This window comes from Brassica napus, chromosome C4, assembly GCF_020379485.1.
Source record: "Brassica napus cultivar Da-Ae chromosome C4, Da-Ae, whole genome shotgun sequence".
Lineage (NCBI taxonomy): Eukaryota > Viridiplantae > Streptophyta > Magnoliopsida > Brassicales > Brassicaceae > Brassica > Brassica napus.
In genome coordinates, this window is record NC_063447.1 from 62,766,260 (window position 1) to 62,788,290 (window position 22,031).

Below are 22,031 nucleotides of genomic sequence, written 5' to 3' on the forward strand. Positions count from 1 at the left end.
AGTGGTTTTATATTTCTACTAAAGGGAGAGGAAAAAAGGAAAGTTTATGGCAGAGAGTAGAAAGTTTCGTAGCTGCCTATTATGTGTATGGGTTTCAGAACCCCTTATCTATATATAGGCTAGGGCATATTTAAAAAAACATAAAGTGGGTCCATATTCATTTAAATTTTATTTTGTTTATGTTTCTTTGCTGATGCTTTTTTTTTTTGCAAAAATGTTTGACTCATATTCGATCAATCGGTCGAGTATTGTAAATACAAAAATACTATAAATGAAATTTTCATGATATTTTTTATTTTGCTTTAATAAGCTATTAACTATCTTACCCATGCCCTACATAATTTTTCATATATATATATATATATATATATATATATATGTATATATTATAGAAAAATAGTTTCATACATTTTAACAATAATTTTTTTTTTGTATTTCTGCTATAAATCACACAGATTTTCTACATGAATAATTTGTTTATTGTAGTTAATTGCAAGATCATTTTCCTTGTCTCTGAAATTGTTCTTTTCTTTTGACTTTTTCTGTAATAATTTAATGTCATTTTGACAACCAATGTATATGAACATATATTTTATATGATAATGTTTACAATAGAAAGTTGACTTGTCATATAGATATTGTAAGTAGTTTTGAAAAATACAAGTCCTTTTGGGTCAAAACAGAAAAGTGTGCACTTCCTTCATAATCAAAGAGCTTTGTCCTATGACTAAAGAAACTCGACAAGTTCTTTAACCCACTTGTGACTTCTCAGTCTATTGAGCATCCATATATGAATATGACTGTCTTTTGTGAGTTCTTGGATCTTTTTTCTTTTCTTTTTCTAGAACTATTATTATCGATGGCTTGTATCTCGTAAATTCGAAGAACTATGCAGTGGCACAATTTTATTTATGGATGGCAAAAAAACACTGATGAAGCAAATAAATTCTTAGCAAAAAAAAGCAAATACATGCCTGATTTATTAATATATATGAACTAGAAAAAATCATAACTGTATTAACAAATACAGAAGCATATCATTAAAGTATGCTTGCTTAGATGCTAAGAGACTGTCTCAATCTTTAGACCCTCCTTTTGCTTTGATGGATCTTGCACTTGTTTTCGTTATCTATAAAATAAATATTTGGTTGCTCAGAAAAAGAAAATAAATATTTATTTTCTTATTTATATATTTACGTCAAATGCAGCTTTTAATTATTTTGTTTGATTCATTTTCAAAATACGACTTTAAAACCATGTTTACACATCAGAACCTAACAAGAGTTTTGTCGTGAAGAGGATGTAATTTAGGTTTTCGTTGGTATTTTCTAGTTTGTTTTATGAATTGATAACGACCTTAATGCTCTATGCCTTTTTCTGTCTTGATTCTACTTTAAATAACATTGGTGTACAAATATTAAAATACATATGATATTTTCATGGGATATTATATGTAAAATAAATTGTACAAAACTCTAAAACTTCAATGGATTTAAGATGATTACTATATTTTCATATAAAAAAGTACCTGGTATACAATCAAATATTTATTCGCACACACACAACATGGGTCCAAAAATTCTTCCAATATATAAAAAATTATCTAAATAATTTCTTTTCTCTTATAAATTTAAAACATTATTTTTATATTTTTGAATTTCTCTCAATATCTATGTGTCCCAACGAAACTTTATTTTTTTCGGTAAATGCACTATATACTGAAGCTTATGATCTTTAGTGTTGTTTTAAAATTTCTAAACATATTCTACATTTGTATTAATGTATATTAAACTCTCTTTTATGGTACATGTGCAAAGTTTTAATTTTTTGTCAAATAATTTAATAAAATTTCATAATATTCCTTAAATTGGTGGATTAACCACTATAAAATTGTTATTTTCCAGAGAAAGGGAAACAACAAAAGTTTCAAACCTCTTTGACCTTTATCATATGTTAGTGAAAGATGCAACTATGCATTAAAACAATGTTTTCATATTTTTGATTTTTTCTCACAATCTAGGTGTTAACCAACCCTCTACGATGACAAAAAAAAACCCAATCCCCTACGAAAATATTGAGTTTTTCAGTAAATATTCTATATACTGAAGCCTATGATCTTTAGTGTTGTTTTAAAATTTCTAAACACATTCTATATTTGTATTAATGTATATTAAACTTTCTTTCATAGTACATGGACATCATTTTAATTTTTATCAATTAATTTAGTAAAACTTTATAATACTCCGTAAATTGGTTGAATAACCACTATAAAATCGCTATTCCCTAGAAAAACGGAGACAACAAAGGTTCTAATCCTCTTTGGCCTTCATCATATGTTATTGAAGGATGCAACTATGCATTAAAACAGTATTTTCATATTTTAAAATTTTCTCAAAATTTACATGTTAAACCCTACGAAAATATTGAGTTTTTACTAAATGCTCTATATACTGAAGAATATGATCTTTAGTGCTGTTTTAAAATTTCTAATCACATTCTACATTTTTATTAATGTATATTAAACTCTTTTATCAATTTAGGGAGTATTATGAAGTTTTACTAAATTAATTGAAAAAAAATTAAAACGACGCTCATGTACTAACCACTATAAAATTGCTATTTCCTAGAGAAACGGAGACAAAAAAAGATCAAGACCTCTTTGACCTTCATCATATGCTAGTGAATGATTCAACTATGCATTAAAACAGTATTTTCATATTTTTAAATTTTTCTCAAACCCTAAACCCTAAACTCTAAACCCTAAACCCTAAACCCTAAACCCTAAACTCTAAACCCTAAACCCTAAACCCTACGAAAATATTGAATTTTTTGGCAAATGCTCTATATACTAAAGCTTTTGATCTTTAGTGTTGTTTTAAAATTTCTAAACACAGTCTACATTGTATTAATGTATATTAAACTATCTTTCATGGTATATGGACATCGTTTAAATTTTTTGTCAATTAATTTAGTAAAACTAATATTCCCTAAATTGGTGGACTAACCTCTATAAAATCGTTATTTTCTAGAGAAACGAAGACAACAAAAGTTCCAAACCTCTTTGACCTTCATCATATGTTAGTGAAGGATAAAACTATGCATTAAAACATAATTTTCAGATTTTTGAATTTTTTCTAAAATCTATGTGTTAACCCCTACGAAAATATTGAATTTTCGGTAAATGCTCTAGATACTGAAGCCTATGATCTTTAGGTTTGTTTTAAAATTTCTAAAAAACTTCTACATTTGTATTAATGTATATTAAACTCTCTTTCATGGTACATGGACGTCGTTTAAATTTTTTGTCTATTAATTTAGTAAAATTTCATAATACTCCTAAATTGATGCACTAACCACTATAAAATCGCTATTTTCTAGAGAAACAGAGACACCAAAAGTTCAAAACCTCTTTGACATTCATCATATGTTAGTGAATGATGCAGCTATGCATTAAAACAATATTTTTATATTTTTAAATTTTTCTCAAAATTTATGTGTTAATCCATACGAAAATATTAAGTTTTTCGGTAAATGTTCTATATACTGATGAAACCTATAATCTTTAGTGTTGTTTTAAAATTTCTAAACACATTCTACATTTGTATTAATGTATGTTAAAAAAATTTTCTTAGTACATGAACATCATTTTAATTTTTATAGTTATAAGTTGTCCTTACCCTTTCTTTTCTTTTCTTTCCATTTTACCCCTTTTATTCTCACTTCTAGCTCCTTACTTTTCTTGCTTCTCGATGTTCAATACCATTACCATTAATTATTATAATTTCGTTAAATAAATTTGCCGAATTTAATAGTGAAGTGATATTTTAATTAGTATTTTGATGTACACATGGTTTTGTATCTACTGGGGTTGCTCTTACGGCGGCCATAGAAACAGCGAATCTATGGGTAACTTTATTTTATTTATAATTCTAACCAATTACAATTGGGGGAAAAAGGTGATATTGTGAGTATGATTTATGAACAGGATAATATTATCAATTGGTCAAAACATTCCTCAAGTTGATATAAAGTTCTATTGTCTTCCTCCCATCCCATGTGATGTGCCCTGCGGCGAATCTAAAAATATCATATTCTTTCTTTTATCATATTTGTTTCTGTGTTAACCATGATTGATAACTCTCCACATACGGAAATATTAGAAGGATTTCATATTTTTCCAGCTTTTAAAGTTTACATGGTTTTGCAGTGAAATGCAATTTATGTTGTTCTTTTAGTATACGAGGAGAGGATTAGATAAATTCTGACTTTTTAATATTTCTATTTATTCTAGTTAGTTTGTGTTCCCTTTCAATGAAAATAAATTTGAAATTATGTAGAACCATTATATGTGAGTGAACCAATTAGTTTAATACTTACAGCTAATAAGGAAAAATGATAAATAAATAATCGATTCACAGTTAAACGAGAGTTCAGATTACCACTTTCTCTTAAAATTTATTTAGGAGATTTATGTGTTTAATTAGACTTTGAGCTTTACTAAAGCTAAGAGGATATTGTTAGCGAAGAAAAGGGCAAATGATTTCTTTTATTTTATATACCATTTTACCAAAGAGTTAGGCTGAAAATAGGGACATTTGTGAAAATGAACCATTGATTTTACAGAAAATTGAATATTATTATTAAGGTAAAGAAGGATCGCAGCTATTAGTTAAAAAGGAATATATGTTTATTAATCAAACAAAATTTTTTTTCATCGTTGATCGTTGATAATAGTAGACATATTATTAAGCTTAATGGTTTTTTATCATGAAATATTTTTTTTTTAAGTTTGAATCATATATACTCGAGCGTTTCTATAAGTTTTTTATATATTGTTAACCGTGAGAAGGCGTAACTACGTGATGTAACAGCGAATCGAGCTCAATCATCTTGCCTAGTCATGGCCAGCTCACTTCCCTCCCCCTTTTTCACCTTTACTTTTTCCTCATCTTTATTTTATTTTAAAAATTGTTATTTCACAATCATTTCAAATACAAATAAATAAAAAAGAACTAACACTACTTACCAGCTTTCTTAACAGTACCAATCAGAGAGAGGCCCGTTTTTGGAAGACAACGACACCAGTATTTCAGACAATCTTTGGCATACCAAACATGATGAAGAGCCAAAAATCTCGGATATAGCGTGAGTCGTGAGAAGAGTAATTAAAAGTTCAAATGTCTGCTTTACAAAAGTTTCTTATGTATTTTGATCTACCTTGTATTTTTATTTAGGGAGTAAATATGATGCAGGAAAAAAACATGAGAGATGCAGGAAATTTAGACATGCAGTTTTATATGCATTTGTTGTGTTTAAAAAGAAATTGTCCTGCAAATAAGAGAAAAAGGAGTCTGATCAAATGCTGAGGCCTAATGGGTGATTTTTATCTTTTTTTACCTATGAATACTACACACAATTTTATGTTTTGTTGATAAACCAAATAACAACACTAAATAATTTTTATGTAAGATTTAAATAAAAAAACATATATGCTATAGTTGACTTTTTATATTGATGATGATTAACATAAACAAACTAATTACAGTTAGAGAAATTAGGACGTATATACACAGATTTTACAGAAATTAGGCAACTACCATGCAACTGTTCCAACTTAATTTAATACCATTTCACCCCTACAAGCAAACATGTTTACTCTATAGTCTATTCTACATAGAGTGTCAGAAGCTATCACTAGACATGCCTATTACACGCCATGTATCGAAGGTTCATCTAAATTTAAATATTTTTCCTTTAAAAATAGAGAAACTAAAAGCCATCATTTACAGTTTCGATTTTTTAAACCATTTCTAAATAGTCATATTCCCCAAATCCTTCTTCAAAGACCAAAACAAGAAAATTTACAGTAGACGGTTTGGAGCAAATTCCACTTCCAGAACGCATGTTTGGAGCCAGAGAAGAATTGATTGGCGAAAGAGTTAACAAAACCACAAGCCGGAGAGGATTGGGTCTATAATCTACCTCTAGATCCAGAAGATATTGACTTCCGCACGACGGTTGGGAATATCATTTCCACATGCGGATTCGTTGGTGTTGATTGATTCAGATAGCGAGTCGGATTCTGGGTGCTATGACTCCCAAGCAGTAGAAAAACAAGAGCGAGAAGTCATACCGCCTCCGCTCGTATTTATTCAGTATTGTGTGAATCAAACACATTCTCGAGAGCCAGATGAAGAAGCAAAGGTGAGTAATCACAAACATAAACCTCTCGAGAATCTATGTGTGTTAATAACAATTTTGCCCGTATCAAGCAGTAGTAGTATTAAAGTGACTATGTTAGAGTAATAGTTCTTCAATTTACAATTAAGATATGAAGTAGATGCTACCTAATAATCTTTTAGTCTTAATCATTTCAGTTATAATCTTCAAATATCTTCAAGCATCTATAGTAGAAAATTATGTTCTATGTGGATGTTATCCTAGAATATAACGTCTAAGATTTTTAGTAGATGTCACGTATGAACATGTAAAACAATTAGTGACCACACCTCATGTTAGGGTAGGTCACCCATCTGCCTGACAGTATAGGTTGCTACTGATTGTATTACTATATCAACATAAAAGTTTAGGAATAAAGCTTAAGTGTTTGTATCATATACATTAACCAAAGCTTCTACTGTTTATTAGATTGTGAATCAGATCTTATCTAGATGCTATGGAACTTGAAGTGATTGAGTCTTTTCGTAACTTTCCATCTGGGATGATTATATCAACAGCTGAGAATCTGTTGGAATCAAATGCGATTATAGTTGTTAACGAGACGAAAAAGTTGCCGATAAGTTTATTCTTACCCATAATATATAGTGATTGTATCTAATATATCTTGTTAACAAAACAAATCCATATATCTCCTTTGTGTAAAGTATAATGAGTTGTATTATCGGTGACATGTTCTTTTAGATGGTTCTTTTTTGATGCAGTCATCAATAACTCGACTGATATAGATTTGATAAGATATTGGTCATTCCGGTTGATTGGATTATAGTTGGAAGGGATGCTAGCACAATGTAGATTTTTCTAAAGTGGGTTGTTTATCCACTGACATATATTGTTCGAATCCATAATATTTTGTAAAGTCTAACAGTTTTTTTAGGGTAAATTAATTTTGTTGGACGTTATCTTTTCAATCTCTGAAAGATTTACTTTTTGGACTGTTTCATCACACAGGTAGATGTAATGTATATAAAAGATGATGTAAGTGACACTCCCTAAAACGAAGTTGATATGGGTTGGGATGATGATAGCAAGGACCAACGTGTTACCAACAGGGTTCGCCTTATACGTGATGGCCATGTCTTCAAAAAGGTGATGTTTGTAGCTTGTCGTACCACCAATGGTCTCGCAAGAATTAGGAATAAGAAGAAACATAAAGAAAAGGAAGCTAGGAAAAAAGGAAAGAGATGCATGCTCTGAACCATTTGATATGGAAGTTCAAATGATACTCTAACAAATATTGTACCATAAACAAAATGTTATTAGCATCTAACATATATATATGATACTAAAGCACAATATATTTCCATCACAATATTGCATCATAACCCATAGTTGTTACATCTAATAAAAGATATTAGATGCTAACATCTAAGAAAGGAAACGAAAGCTAATGAGAAAAAAAAAGATGTATGTTCTGAATAATTTGATGTGAATGTTCACGAACCATACTATAAAAGATACCCCCTAACAAATATTGTAACAAAAAAAAAAATCATTAGCATCTAATATATATTATATATATATGATACTAAAACGCAATATATTTCCATCAAAGTATTGCATGATAACCCATAGTTTTTACATCTAACAAAAGATGTTAGATGCTAACATGTACTTATACAAAAGGCACAAATCTAACTTACCATAAATCTAGAGTTACCATTGAATCCAATATATTTACCTAACCTTTTAGATGCATGATAACACATAGCTGTTACATCTAACAATCGATATTAGATGCTAACATCATAAGTATGACGAAATTAAATTTATATTTGTCATACCCTTGAAGGAATTGCTGATATATATCAGTGGCAAGTTCATTTCATCTAACATTACATGTTATCAACACAAATACGTAAAAACTGTAACCACTTATGATCCAGTTAACAACTTACATGATAAGTATGAATACAATTAAAGATAACATCCTATATTTTGTAAAATAAGAAAAAAAAAATTATCTGAGAGTATTTGTCAACACACAGAAATTAAAATAGATAAAAAAATTTTGTTGTTAGGAAAGTTAAGAAGGAAAAATGAGTGGTAGGGGAAATATATAGTTGCAGGCCTATATCTCAATAAAAACCTAAAATTGTACTATAAAAGATCACGCTGAATCTACATCTCCTCATCTCTAGCTTACGGTGTCATGGGGTTAGGGGTAAAATAGGAACGTGGTAGACAAGTGGCTACAGTGACTGGGGTTTCTTTTTGGTTTCGGGTAGATTCCTAATTTCTGATATATTTATGTATATTGAGCCAATAATCTCTTACAGTTATGTACAAAAGTTAACTATCAATTTATAATATTTTAATAGAAACCATTTAAATGAATTTATGCACTTTAATAACTGCTTATATTTATAAATTTAAACAGTTACTTTTATAGAAATCATTTAAATGAATGTATGCACTTGATATATATATATATATATATGTATTAAATTGTATAATATTTTTTGTAAACACTTATGAATATTTAGTTGACAAATTCATAAATTTAATATAATTTCTGTAAATGGTTTTTAGACACATTATTTTTGTGCTATATACTTATATATTTGATCATTCATATTTTAACTGTATATAGTTATAAATGGTAATGGTTATTCATAATTACTTAATATCAATAAAATATACATATCTTTTTTGTTATTACATATACATGTATGCATTTTTATATTTTAAAATTTTAAATAAACATTTTGTTGATACAATAACATATATAAATATTGAAATATTATTTCTATATTTGAACCAAATGGTAAGAAAAAATCAAAAATCGAATAAAAATACAAAAAATAAGAGAAAAGCAAGAATAATAAGAGCAAAACAAGAATACTCTTTATAATTTTTGTAATTGTCATGAATTTTAATATAATTTTAAATTAAACCATATTTATTAAAATGATGATATTTATTTTTGTTTTTGTCAACATATATTTATAACTTATTTATAATAAGTTGTATTTTGTTAAGTTATTTAGTTTTCATTTAAAAATTCAACATTTATTTAATTACATTAATTTATTAAATTAGTTTGATCTGTATTTGTTTTGCTTGATCTATATGATCTGCATTTGCTCTGTTTGATCTGCGTTTCTGTTTGATCCGTGTTTTTGTTTGATTTGTGTCACCCATTTGAAGCTTTACTTTTCATTTTCTATCTTCTTCTTTCCAAGCAGAAAGCACAACTCCATCCTTCCTAAGCCAAGACATCACTTGCTTACTTGGGCTTTCACTGGCCCTTCTTTGCTCAGCCCGTCTGTTTTGAGACGACAACAAACAATCATGAAGAATATGTGACGTTATGGTATGCAGCAAGAAGAAGAAACAGGTAAGCAATCATTATGTGATTTTAGATTGGTCAAAGAGAAGTCTTTGTTGTGTAGCTGTTTTCCTTTGTTGCTGCTGACGTCAACGATTACTAGGTCAACACTCGTGCGTTAAGGAGAGAACTGAGATCTAACTCCCTCTCTCTCTTTTTCTCTAGAAACTCTTTTGAGATTTTACGACACTCCATGTGCATTTAAGTTATCAAACAACAAAACTTAGCATTCATTAGACGAAGGTCCACTATTAAATGAATGAACATTTATAGTAGGAAACACGAGTGTGATGCGGACACGTAAGCATTAATGTGTTTTATAGATTTGGTGATGACTTCATTGGTCTGACTCTCTGTCTCCCCTTTTACAAGACAAAAGATTTCTTCGCTGATTCATCTCTAGGTAACACCACCTAATTGTTGTTTCACACTCACTTCTTGCCTTAGTTGCATCTTTAAAAAGAAATAATCGGCCGAAGCTTGATGCAGATACATGTGTAAATTTGTGAGTTTTTCAACTATGTTGATTTATGTTAGCAACAAGCATCAAAAACTATTTGACAGCAACAAATAGTGCCTATTTGTTCATCGAATCATGTTGCAGTGTCAACCTAAACTGCATGTGTTAATATTTTTTCACGATACGCGAACTCTTACACAATTTATAGTTAAGACCATCTCTAATGTATTTTGCTATTTTCACCTCTAAAATAAAATAATTTCATAATAGAGATGAGATATGTTCCAATGTATTCCTCTAAAATAGTAATCTTTAAATGTTGAATAAAAAATAGAAATAACATTTTTCTATTTCTTTCTTTATAAATAAAAGAAAAAGATAAAAAACTTTATTTTAGAGAAATAAATAGAAGTAGGTTGGAGCAATTTTTTCTCTAAATGTTATTATAGAGACGAAGATAACAATGGATTGGAAATGCTCTAATGAATCGTAACTTTAAACATTTGTGAGTCAATTAGACTCTTCAATCAATTAGACTCTTCAATCAAAATAACATTTTTAACTTATGAATTCGTGAGATGTTCTAAGACCACAACTAGGGTTCACACTCCCCTGTCCGGAGTCTATATTTACACATGCGAGGAGGATTATTATATTTATAGACCATATAATGTACACAACTAATGGGAGAGGGATGAATGATACAAACATAGGGGACTTACAACTTCATCATATTTTTTACCGTTTCTTTTTCTTTCTGTTAGAGAAAGTTCGGCCAACACGCAAAGCCGTACGTGCACTCTTTCATTATTCCTCGCTTCTTTTGCCCCAACAGTCTTTGACGACCCACGTTCCCCTTTTTGATCCCTCTCTCTCGTACACATGCATGTATGTTATTAATTCAAATGATTTTTCTACACTTTAGCATGTATCATCACGATATATAGAGAAACTATACTAATATTTCAATTACGCAACATAAACTTTACACCGAGAAAATGTATAGTTCCATATCTGAGTCTAAAGACAATTAAAAATACACAATAGCTTAAGGAAAGGTAAGATAGAGTATTTTGACAAAGGCTGCTCATGATTTTAATTAAGATACCCAGTTAGCATTTTATTAAGAGTTTCAAAATCATGAGAATTCTACGTCATGATATCTTATTTGAGATGTTTTGACATAAACTGCTCATGATTTTAAGATACTCAAGTTAACCTTTTATTAATATATACTATTTATAACATTTTGAGAACTTTTGTGAGAACTCTCCGCTGGAATTGCTCTTACACTCTAAATATGGTACACCTAATTAATATGTAGAGCTTGTGAAATTAAGGACAGACAACCCCACGTTTTAAAATAAGAAATGATGATAATTTTGTGGAAATAAAAGCTAGTATACTTTTGCAATTATTAGACAAGGTATTAATGCTTTGGGCCAAGCTAGTTTCTTTTAGCACTCTTCACTCACTAGTTTTTCTTCTCAGCCCTTCTTTTGCGTGAAATGCCATCATGGCATGGCATTGTCATTTTGCCTTTCGTAAAACACACTCACGCCAACATACATTATTCATATTCATGTGTATGTATATGAATGTTCCATTAATGCAATCTTTGGGGCCTATATATACGAAGCTTACATAACCAAAGCTCTCATATTACAAAAGCTCACATATATACTTGGAAATGCAGGTGAGAAACTCCATGTTGGAGAAGCAGAGCACGTGCAAACCAAAAAACATGAAATCTGTTTCATATGCTTTGCACGTGCTCCCCTCCTCCAACATGAGCTCCTCACCATTGGCATTGATGTTATCCTTTAAACCTTCCTTGATAAACATAGGAACTCAAGCTAGCGTTTTGTTGGGATTGTTCTAAAACTCATATTTATTGATTTTGTTACTAATTTAAGAACATTTTTGGTTAGCAAATTATCGTTTATCGTATGCTTAGGGGTGTTACGTGTACGTGTGTTTGAAATTTTGAACCTCTTTTGGAGAGAAGAAAAATAGACCAAAACAGTTTCACGATGAAACAATACGGTTTTGGAAGGCGTCCGAGTGGAGTTTAGTTTTGACGGAAAGCCGTGGTAACTGAGATGAGGGTATTTGCCACTTTACCTGCACTTGTTGTTTTGATTATCATTATTTGTAAGGAAAATCTGAAATCGCCGGTACTGTGTTGTATTCTTATAAGGTATATATATATATAGGGGACACTGTGGCACTTTTTGGTATTCTTTTGATTCTTGAGCTCCCTTCTAAGCTCTTGAATCTTGTAAAATTTTAAGTACTGTTTCCTCCACAGAGAAATCTTTATCTTCAAACAAGAGTTTATTCCTATTCGTCCATAAGGTCCACAGGACCCACAGGAAGATAGGTACTTCTCCTAAGCCTGTTGGAGGTAGGTTGATGATCTTGCTGCAGCTATCGAGTAGAGCCGTAGCTGAGTTGGGCCTCTGAGTTAGCGAAGCTGGTGAGTGTAGACAGGGGACTTGGTGCCAGACTCTTGAAGCGTACGGGCAGTGTAGCAAGACGTGAATTTCAGTTTCATGAGCACCACATCGCTTACACTTCGCATCTGTGTCGATACCTCTGTTCTTGATAGCTGATCCTACTGCCAGAGCTCCTGCTGTAGTCTTCCAGAGCATCTGTCTCAGTTTTGGGGAGGTATTTACCTGCCATATGCGCTTTTTCCAGTCAAAGCTATCAGATGGTTCCGCTTCCGAGTTGAGTTTGGCCATTGCATATCCGGACTTTGTAGTATAAGCCCCAGTCTTGTCTTTCAGCCATACTAACTCATCTTTCATGTTACACTCGCTAGGGGTGATCGCCTTAATGGTTTCCTCATACTGTGGTAGATGTTCTCTGATCGCTTGTAGGTTCCAGTCGGATGAATTTGGCTTTAGAAGGTCCGCTACGAAGAGGTTAACGTTTTGTTGCGTTGGAGGGCCTATGGGAGCTGTTGGTCTGTCGAGTTGTAACCAAGGTTGAAACCAGACCTGTATATCTTTTCCATTCCCCACTATCCAGCCAAGACCCTTTTTAAGAACCTCTCTACCTGCAAGGATACCTCGCCATCCATGCGAGGCGGAGGCAGGGGCTAGGCAATCAAGGAAACTGGAGTTGTGGCAGTATTTTTCCATAAGAGTTTGGGCCAGCAAGGAATGAGGTTCCTTTAGAATTCTCCACGCGAGTTACGCAAGCAGAGCATTGTTGAACTGCTCTATCTCTCTAAAGCCTAATCCCCCCGCGCTTTTCGGCCGAGTTAACCTTGTCCATGATACCCAACATAGCTTCCGCGTCTCTGGTTTTGCGTCCCACCAGAAACGGGTCAGTACACTTTGAATCTGTTTGCAGATAGAGAGTGGCAGTTTGAAGCATGACATTGTGTATGTTGGGAGAGCTGCAAGCACCGCATGTAGTAGTACTTGCTTTCCAGCACTCGAGAGATATCGCGTAGACCAACTTATCGATTTCTGTCTGATCCGATCAATGAGATTTGCAAAGATGTCACGCTTTTTCCTTCCAAAATGCTCGGGGAGTCCTAAATATTTTCCAGTTCCTCCCTCCTGATGTATATTAAGTAGCTCCTTGACCCGGGATTTCACTTCACTTGGCGTTTTCGCAGAGAAGGTTATGGCCGATTTGCCTACATTGATGCACTGTCCTGATGCTCCTTCATACAAGGAGAGCACACGCTTCAACGCTTCACAGCAGGCGACACTTGTTTTTGTGAAAAACATGGTGTCGTCCACAAAAAGTAAATGGTTGATGGGAGGGCAGTTTCTTGCCACCTTGACCCCAGCCAAACTCCCATCCTGCATTGCTCTGTAGCACTGTCTAGAGAGGACCTCAGTACATAGGATGAAGAGGTAGGGTGAGAGTGGATCTCCTTGTCTAATTCCACGAGATGGAATCACTTTTCCTTGAGCTGCTCCGTTTATCAAGAACGAGCACGAGACTGATCGGATGCATTCCATAATCCATGTGATCCAGTTGGAGTGGAAGCCAAGTCTATCGAGTACTTTGTTGAGGAAGCTCCATTCAATCCTATCGTACACCTTGCTCATGTCTGTTTTCACAGCCATGGAGCATCGGACTTGGGCCCCGGAGGTTTGGAGGTAGTGGAGTACTTCATGTGTAATGAGCACATTATCCGCTATTGCACGGCCCTTAACGAAAGCGGATTGGTTTCTTGAGATGATGGTCTGAAGAATTGGCTGCAGACGGTTAGTGAGCACCTTTGCTATGACCTTGTAATGGGTGCTGCATAATGCGATTGGCCTATAGTCAGCAACTGTCTTCGCACCTTTGGTCTTTGGAATGAGCCTCACGTGGGTCTCGTTGTAGCGACCATCGAGTGTGTTTGATGTGAAGAAGCTCCCAATTTCTGCTGATACATCATCACCTATTATATCCCAAAAGCTTTGGTAAAAACAGGCTGAGAAGCCATCAGGGCCAGGCGCTTTATCCGGATGGATAGCGAAGACTGCTCTCTTGATCTCGAGTTTGTCCGGTATCCTAATTAAGGCATTATTCATTTCCTCAGTGATAAGAGGGGAGAGAACCTCGTCAATCACTTGTAATGAGGAAGTTGGTTTGGAGGAGAAGAGATCACTATAGTAATCCGAAATGGTCTTTACTATTTGATCCTCTTCAAAGACTGCTTGTCCATTGCCATCCTCTATCACAGAGAACTTGTTGATAGTTCACCTTTCCCTGGTCACAGCGTGGAAAAACGCAGAGTTCTGGTCTCCACTGTGGAGCCAAAGGATTCTGCTTCTCTGTTTCCAGTAGAGCTCCTCTTCGGTGTATGCTTTCTCCAGCTGCAGCGTGAGATTCGCTATCTCAACTTGGTCTGGTGTTGTGCTTGAGAGAGCCTCTTCCAGTTTGATTTGCGCCTCCATGATCGCCTCCTTGCTGTTCTTGTTTTGCAATCTGGTCCACTCCATTATTTTCCTCCTGATTCTGCCTATCTTGGATAGAAACGATTCATATGCTTCTGTTGTCCAATGTTCTTCGATCATCTCTTTTATCTCCGGCTTGTCTTTAAGTCTTCGGTCAAAACGGAACAAACTGTGCTTCTTGTTTGTTGGCTGGTTGAGGTGGATCAGTATTGGTCGGTGATCCGAGCCTTCAAATCTTAGGTACTCACAACATCCAGAGGGGAAGACTTCAGCCCACTTACAGTTGATCATGGCTCGGTCTAACCGAGATTGGATGAAGTGGCTGTATCGATTCCCTCTCCAAGATAATGAGTTTCCAGAATGTTGGATATCCCAAAGACCCATCTGAGAGACGAAGCTTCTGAAGGCTAGGAAAGATCCTTCCCACCGTAAAGGACCTCCAACTTTCCCGGAGTTATCCAGGAGGTCGTTGAAATCCCCCACTACCAGCCAGGCTTCCTCATCTCTTCCTAAGCCAACCTCAGTTAACTTATTCCAAAAGTCTGCTCTGTTTTCCATTCTCGGTGAACCGTAAATGAAGGAAACAAACATAGGTTTTTGTTGCAAAGTGATAACAGTATCAATAATGTTGGGAGAGGAAGAGAGGATGTCAACCTGAGTATCCATTTTCCATGATAGCGAGAGGCCGCCACTGGTCCCACACGGGGTACTGTAAAGTGATTTGTATATTCCGTTTTTTGGAATATCCGGAGCACCACTTCATCTTGATTCATTGTCTCCATAAGGAAGATAACTTCCGGGGAAATTCTCTTTTTGAATTCCCTCATTCGCTGGCCTGTCAGGATGCTCTCAACCCCTTGACAGTTCCAGCTAAGGAGCGCTAAGGAAGAGCGCTTGGGTTGACCCGAAAATCCTTCTGCTTCTTCGTGATAGCTGGAATGAGTTTGGTTTTCGGGGCACCTCGCTGCTGAGTTGTAGCTGGTGTGATACCAGCTCTTGGCTTCCTTTTGGGTGAACTTTGTGGCTTTGTTACTCTCCTCTTCTTCATACTGACTCCATGAGGGGTGCTGCTGTTGATTCTTTTCCTCTGAGGTGATGTACCTGCTTTCCTTTTAGCCACACTCCTCGTAATAATTTCAGGCCCACCAGACAGCCTAGCTTGAATAGGGACATCAGATTGACTTGATTCTGGTAATGGTCCAAGGCGCAGTGAAACATGTCTTCTATCTTCGCTGAGGGTCCTTATTGGTGATCGCTCATACGGTGATGAGACAGGGGCTCCTGGGGGCCTGGACCCTGAAGGATGGGAATTGTTCTCCACCTGTTGGGGTTCCATTATCTCCTCCAGATACTGAATCTCAATATCTTGTAGGCGACTTGATCCAGTGGAGTTTACTTGTTGCCCAATTTTAGCTTTCCCATTAGAGGGTAATGAGAGTCTCTCTTTTGCAGGGGGTCTATCAGCAGACCCTTGCCCGCCTGTCATCTCATCAGCCATTCTGTTTGTTAGAGATCTTCTCAAGTCTGAGGTATGTGGAATTGTCGGTGGACGCAATCTCTCTTTGGTAGGACGTCTCTCAGCAGATAGTTGGCCACCAGATCCCTCTACGTCTTCTCTTTGCGGCAGGCTTCTTCTCAGGTCTGAGGAATGGGGAATTATCAGCGCCAGTACCGGAGATTGTACCGTCTTTGATCCTGATTCATGACTATGGGCTCTCCTGTCATTGTTTATGTTATCTGATCTTGTACCCTGTCTGTCTCTGTCACTGCGGCGCCTCGGTGGTTCCGCAGATTGTAGATCAGCGTTACGGAGGTTGCTTCTACTATCAGTTCTGTCCTCAGGGTTCCGTGAGAAGATTCTGTCTTGACTGGGAGCTTCTCTTCCCCGACGGAATTCACTGGTAACTGGAGAGTAGTTCAGTTGGTATCTCGCGTTGTTCCTTTGCTCGCCTCTGCGATCATCATACTCATGTCTTCTTGAGAACGAGAGGGATGATTCCTGTACTTTGGAATATAGGGTGCCTTCTCCCTTCTCCTATCCTCGTACTTCTTTCTTTTTCCGTCAAGTCGAGCCATCGTGTTGCTTTGAGAGATGCCTAGATGTCTAGGACTTCTGTCTTGTTCCCGAGTATTCCCAGCCAAGGGGCAATCATCTTTCTCATGAGTGAGCGAAAAGCATCTGAAGCAATGTTTTTCAAGTTTATCATAGGCAAACTCCACTTGAATTATCTCACCAGCTGGGAGACTTATGTCTCTTATCATCTCCAAGGGGTTGAGGCCATTAACGAGTACACGTACCCGAGCTCGAGTTGGGTCGCAATCTTCCACTACTCCAAGTTCCTTTCCGATGGCTCTTATTGCTTCATCATACCAGTAGTGAAGAGGTACTCCATGTATCTGAATCCAGAAAGGTAGATGTGCTGGAAATTTATCTGAAACCACTGGTTCCCAACGTTGGATGAGTAGCATCCATCTTTTGAAGTGGAAAGGGGCCTTGTTGAGGATGGTTAGGAGGTCCCTTTCATTTTCAAATCAGAACTGGAACATATGTGGGCCTAGGTCCCTTCCCGTGAAGCGTCCAGCGACGTTCCAATGTTGTAGAAAGAATTCAACTAGAGCTTTTGTGTTCTGAACTGATGGGTTTGTAACCCTCCCAATAAGGGTAAACTTATTTTCCTCAATAAGAGCTGTAGTATCTGCTGCTGGGATTTGGACCGGGGGTTTACGTTTAGCTTGGTTTGAAGCTGAGACCCACTTCTTTTTTTCCTCTCGTGAGTATCGGTGACTCATAGCGTCTTTGGGAAAGCCTAGAGGTGGGGTGTGAAGGCGTTACGAAACAATTGATTCTCACGGGGAGCAAGTTTTAGGCAACAACGAAGATGCTTTAGCAGAATCTCAGAGCAAGCGAGCAGCTAGTTGCCGGTCAATCTTTCATAGATAGAAGGTTTCTCTTGGAGTTTTCTTCAGCAACATCCTTCCTTATGCTTCCAGCGGGGTTCTTCATGGTGTTTCCGGCGAGGTAGCGACGGAAGTGCGGTGGAGACTGGTCCCTCCTTTTTAAAAACGGTGTATATATATTTATTCGTTTTCAGCAAAATGTGTTTGGTTGATATGTACGTACGTAAGAATATTATTGTGGGTAACTTTTCTTATGGGAATAAATTAAGCTTCTTCAAAATCTTTTTGGAGAAACTGTATGAAGCTGTTCTTCTCAATATAAGTTGAGCTTGATGATAAGCTAATAATATTGGAGTTTAGATCATTCTCCATTTTTAGTGATATCATCTCAAATGGAGAATGAAGTTTGATGATGAGCATGTATATTGGAGTTGATATCATCTCATAAGCTATATAATTTTTTTTTTGTCACATGAGCTTGATGATGAGCTTGATGATGAGCTTGATGATAAGCTGTTCTTCTAAAATTTCTAAACACGTTCTACATTTGTATTAATGCATATTAAACTCTCTTTTATGGTACATGGACATCGTTTACATTTTTTTGTCAATTAATTTAGTAAAACTTCATAATACTCCCTAAATTGGTTGACTAACCACTATAAAATCACTATTCTCTAGAAAAACGGAGACAACTAAGGTTCTAATTCTCTTTGGCCTTCATCAAATGTTATTGAAGGATGCAACTATGTATTAAAATAGAATTTTCATTATTTGAAATTTTCTCAAAATCTATGGGTTAATCCCTACAAAAATATTGAATTTTTCGGTAAATGCTCTATATACAAAAACCGATCTTTACTGTTGTTTTAAAATTTTTAAACACATTCTGCATTTGTATCAATGTATATTAAACTCTCTTTCATGGTACATGGGTATCTTTTAATTTTTTTTTGTCAATTAATTTAGTAAAACTTCATAATACTTCCTAAATTGGTTGAATAACAACTATAAAATCGCTATTCTCTAGAAAAACGGAGACAATAAAGGTTCCAATCCTCTTTGACCTCCTTCATATTTTATTGAAGGATGCAACTATGCATTAAAATAGAATTTTCATTTTTTTGAATTTTTCTCAAAATCTAGGGGTTAACCCCCTACGAAAATATTGCTTTTTCGGTAGATGCTCTATATACTGAAACCCATGATCATTAGTGTTGTTTTAAAATTTCTAAACGCATTCTACATTTGTATCAATGTATAATAAACTCCCTTTCATGGTACATGGGCATCGTTTAAATTTTTTGTCAATTAATTTAGTAAAACTTCATAATACTCCCTAAATTGGTTGAATAACCACTATAAAATCGTTGTTCTCTACAAAAACGGAGACAACAAAGGTTCTAATCCTCTCTGGCCTTCGTCATATGTTATTGAAGGATTCAACTATGCATTAAAATAAAATTTTCGTTTTTTTGAATTTTTCTCAAAATCTAGGGGCTAACCCCTACGAAAATATTAATTTTTTTCGGTAAATGCTCTATATACTGAAACCTATTATCATTAGTGTTGTTTTAAAATTTATAAAAGCATTCTACACTTGTATCAATGTATACTAAACTCTCTTTCATGGTACATGGGCATCGTTTAAATTTTTTTGTCAATTAATTTAGTAAAACTTCATAATACTCCCTAAATTGGTTGAATAACCACTATAAAATTGCTATTATCTAGAAAAACGGAGACAACAAAGGTTCTAATCCTCTTTGGACTTCATCATATGTTATTGATGGATGCAATTATGCATTAAAATAGAATTTTCATTTTTTTGAATTTTTCTCAAAATCTATTAGTTAACCCCTATGAAAATATTGATTTTTTCGGTAAATGCTCTATATACTGAAGCCTATGATCTTTAGTGTTGTTTTAAAATTTATAAATGCATTCTACATTTGTATTAATGTATATTAAACTCTCTTTCATGGTACATGAACATCGTTAAAATTTTTTCCGAATTAATTTAGTAAAACTTCATAATACTCTCTAAATTGATTGACTAACCACTATAAAATCGCTATTCTCTAGAAAAACGGAGACAACAAAGGTTCTAATTCTCTTTGGCTTTCATCATATGTTATTGAAGGGTGAAACTATGCATTAAAATAGAATTTTCATTTTTTATGAATTTTTCTCAAAAATCTATGGGCTAACCCCTACGAAAATATTGAATTTTTTGGTAAATGCTCTATATACTAAAACCTATGATCTTTACTGTTGTTTTAAAATATCAAAACACATTCTAAATTTGTATCAATTTATATTAAACTCTCTTTCATGGTACATGGGCATCGTTTAAATTTTTTTCTCAATTAATTTAGTAAAACTTCATAATACTCCCTAAATTGGTTGACTAACCAATATTAAATCCTATTCTCTAGAAAAATGGAGACAACAAAGGTTCTAAACCTCTTTGACCTTCATCATATGTTAGTGAATGATACAACTATACATTAAAATAGAATTTTCATTTTTTTGAATTTTTCTCAAAATCTATGGGTTAACCCCCTAAGGAAATAATTCATTTTTCAGTAAATGCTCTATATACTGAAGCCTATGCTCTTTACTGTTGCTTTATAATTTCTAAACACATTTTACATTTGTATTAATGTATACTAAACTCTCTTTCCTTGTACATAGAAATCATTTTAATTTTTTGCGAATTAATTTAGTAAAACTTCATAATACTCCCTAAATTGGTTGACTAACCAATATTAAATCTTGTTCTCTAGAAAAACAGAGATAACAAAGGTTCCAAACCTCTTTGACCTTCATCATATGTTAGTGAAGGATGCAACTATGCATTAAAATATAATTTTTATTTTTTTGAATTTTTCTCAAAATCTATTGGTTTGCCCCTACGAAAATATTTAATTTTTCGGTAAATGCTTTATATACTGAAGTCTATGATCTTTACTGTTGTTTTAAAATATCTAAACACATTTTACATTTGTAGTAATGTATATTAAACTCTCTTTCATGGTACATGGGTATCGTTAAAATTTTTAGTCAATTAATTTAGTAAAACTTCATAATACTCCCTAAATTGGTTGACTAAGCACTATCAAATCACAATTATCTAGAAAAATGGAGACAACAAAAGTTCCAAACCTCTTTGACCTTCATCATATGTTATTGAAGGATGCAATTATGCATTAAAATATAATTTTTTTTTTAATTTCTCTCAAAATCTATGGGTTAATCTCTACGAATATATTGAATTTTTCGGTAAATGCTCTTTATACTAAGCCTATGATCTTTAGTGTTGTTTTAAAATTTCTAAACACATTCTACATTTGTATTAATGTATATTAAACTCTCTTTCATGGTACATGGGCATCGTTAGTTTTTTTTTGCAAATTAATTTAGTAAAACTTCATAATACTCTCTAATTGGTTGACTAACCACTATAAAATCGCTATTCTCTAGAAAAACGAAGACAACAAAGGTTCCAAACATCTTTGACATTCATTATATGTTAGTGAAGGATGCAACTATGCATTAAAATAGAATTTTCATTTATTTGAATTTTTATCAAAATCTATGGATTAACACCCCTACGAAAATATTGAATTTTCGGTAAATGCTCTATATACTAAAACCTATGATCTTTACTGTTGTTTTAAAATTTCTAAACACATTCTACATTTGTATTAATGCAAATTAAACTCTCTTTCATGGTACATGGGCATCGTTAATTTTTTTTTGTCAATTAATTTAGTAAAACTTCATAATACCCCCTAAATTGGTTGACTAACCACTATAAAATCGCTATTTTCTAGAAAAACGAAGACAACAAAGGTTCCATACATCTTTGACCTTCATCATATGTTTGTGAATGATGCAACTATGCATTAAAATACTATTTTCATTTTTTTTGAATTTTTCTCAAAATCTATGGGTTAACCCCTACGGAAATAATTAATTTTCGGTAAATGTTCTATATACTGAAGCCTATGCTCTTTACTGTTGTTTTAAAATTTCCAAACAAATTAAAATTTGTTTTAATGTATATTAAAGTCTCTTTCAAGGTACATGGGCATCGTTTAAATTTTTGCCAATTAATTTAGTAAAACTTCATAATACTCCCTAAATTGGTAGACTAAACCCTATCGAATTGCTATTCTCTGAAAAA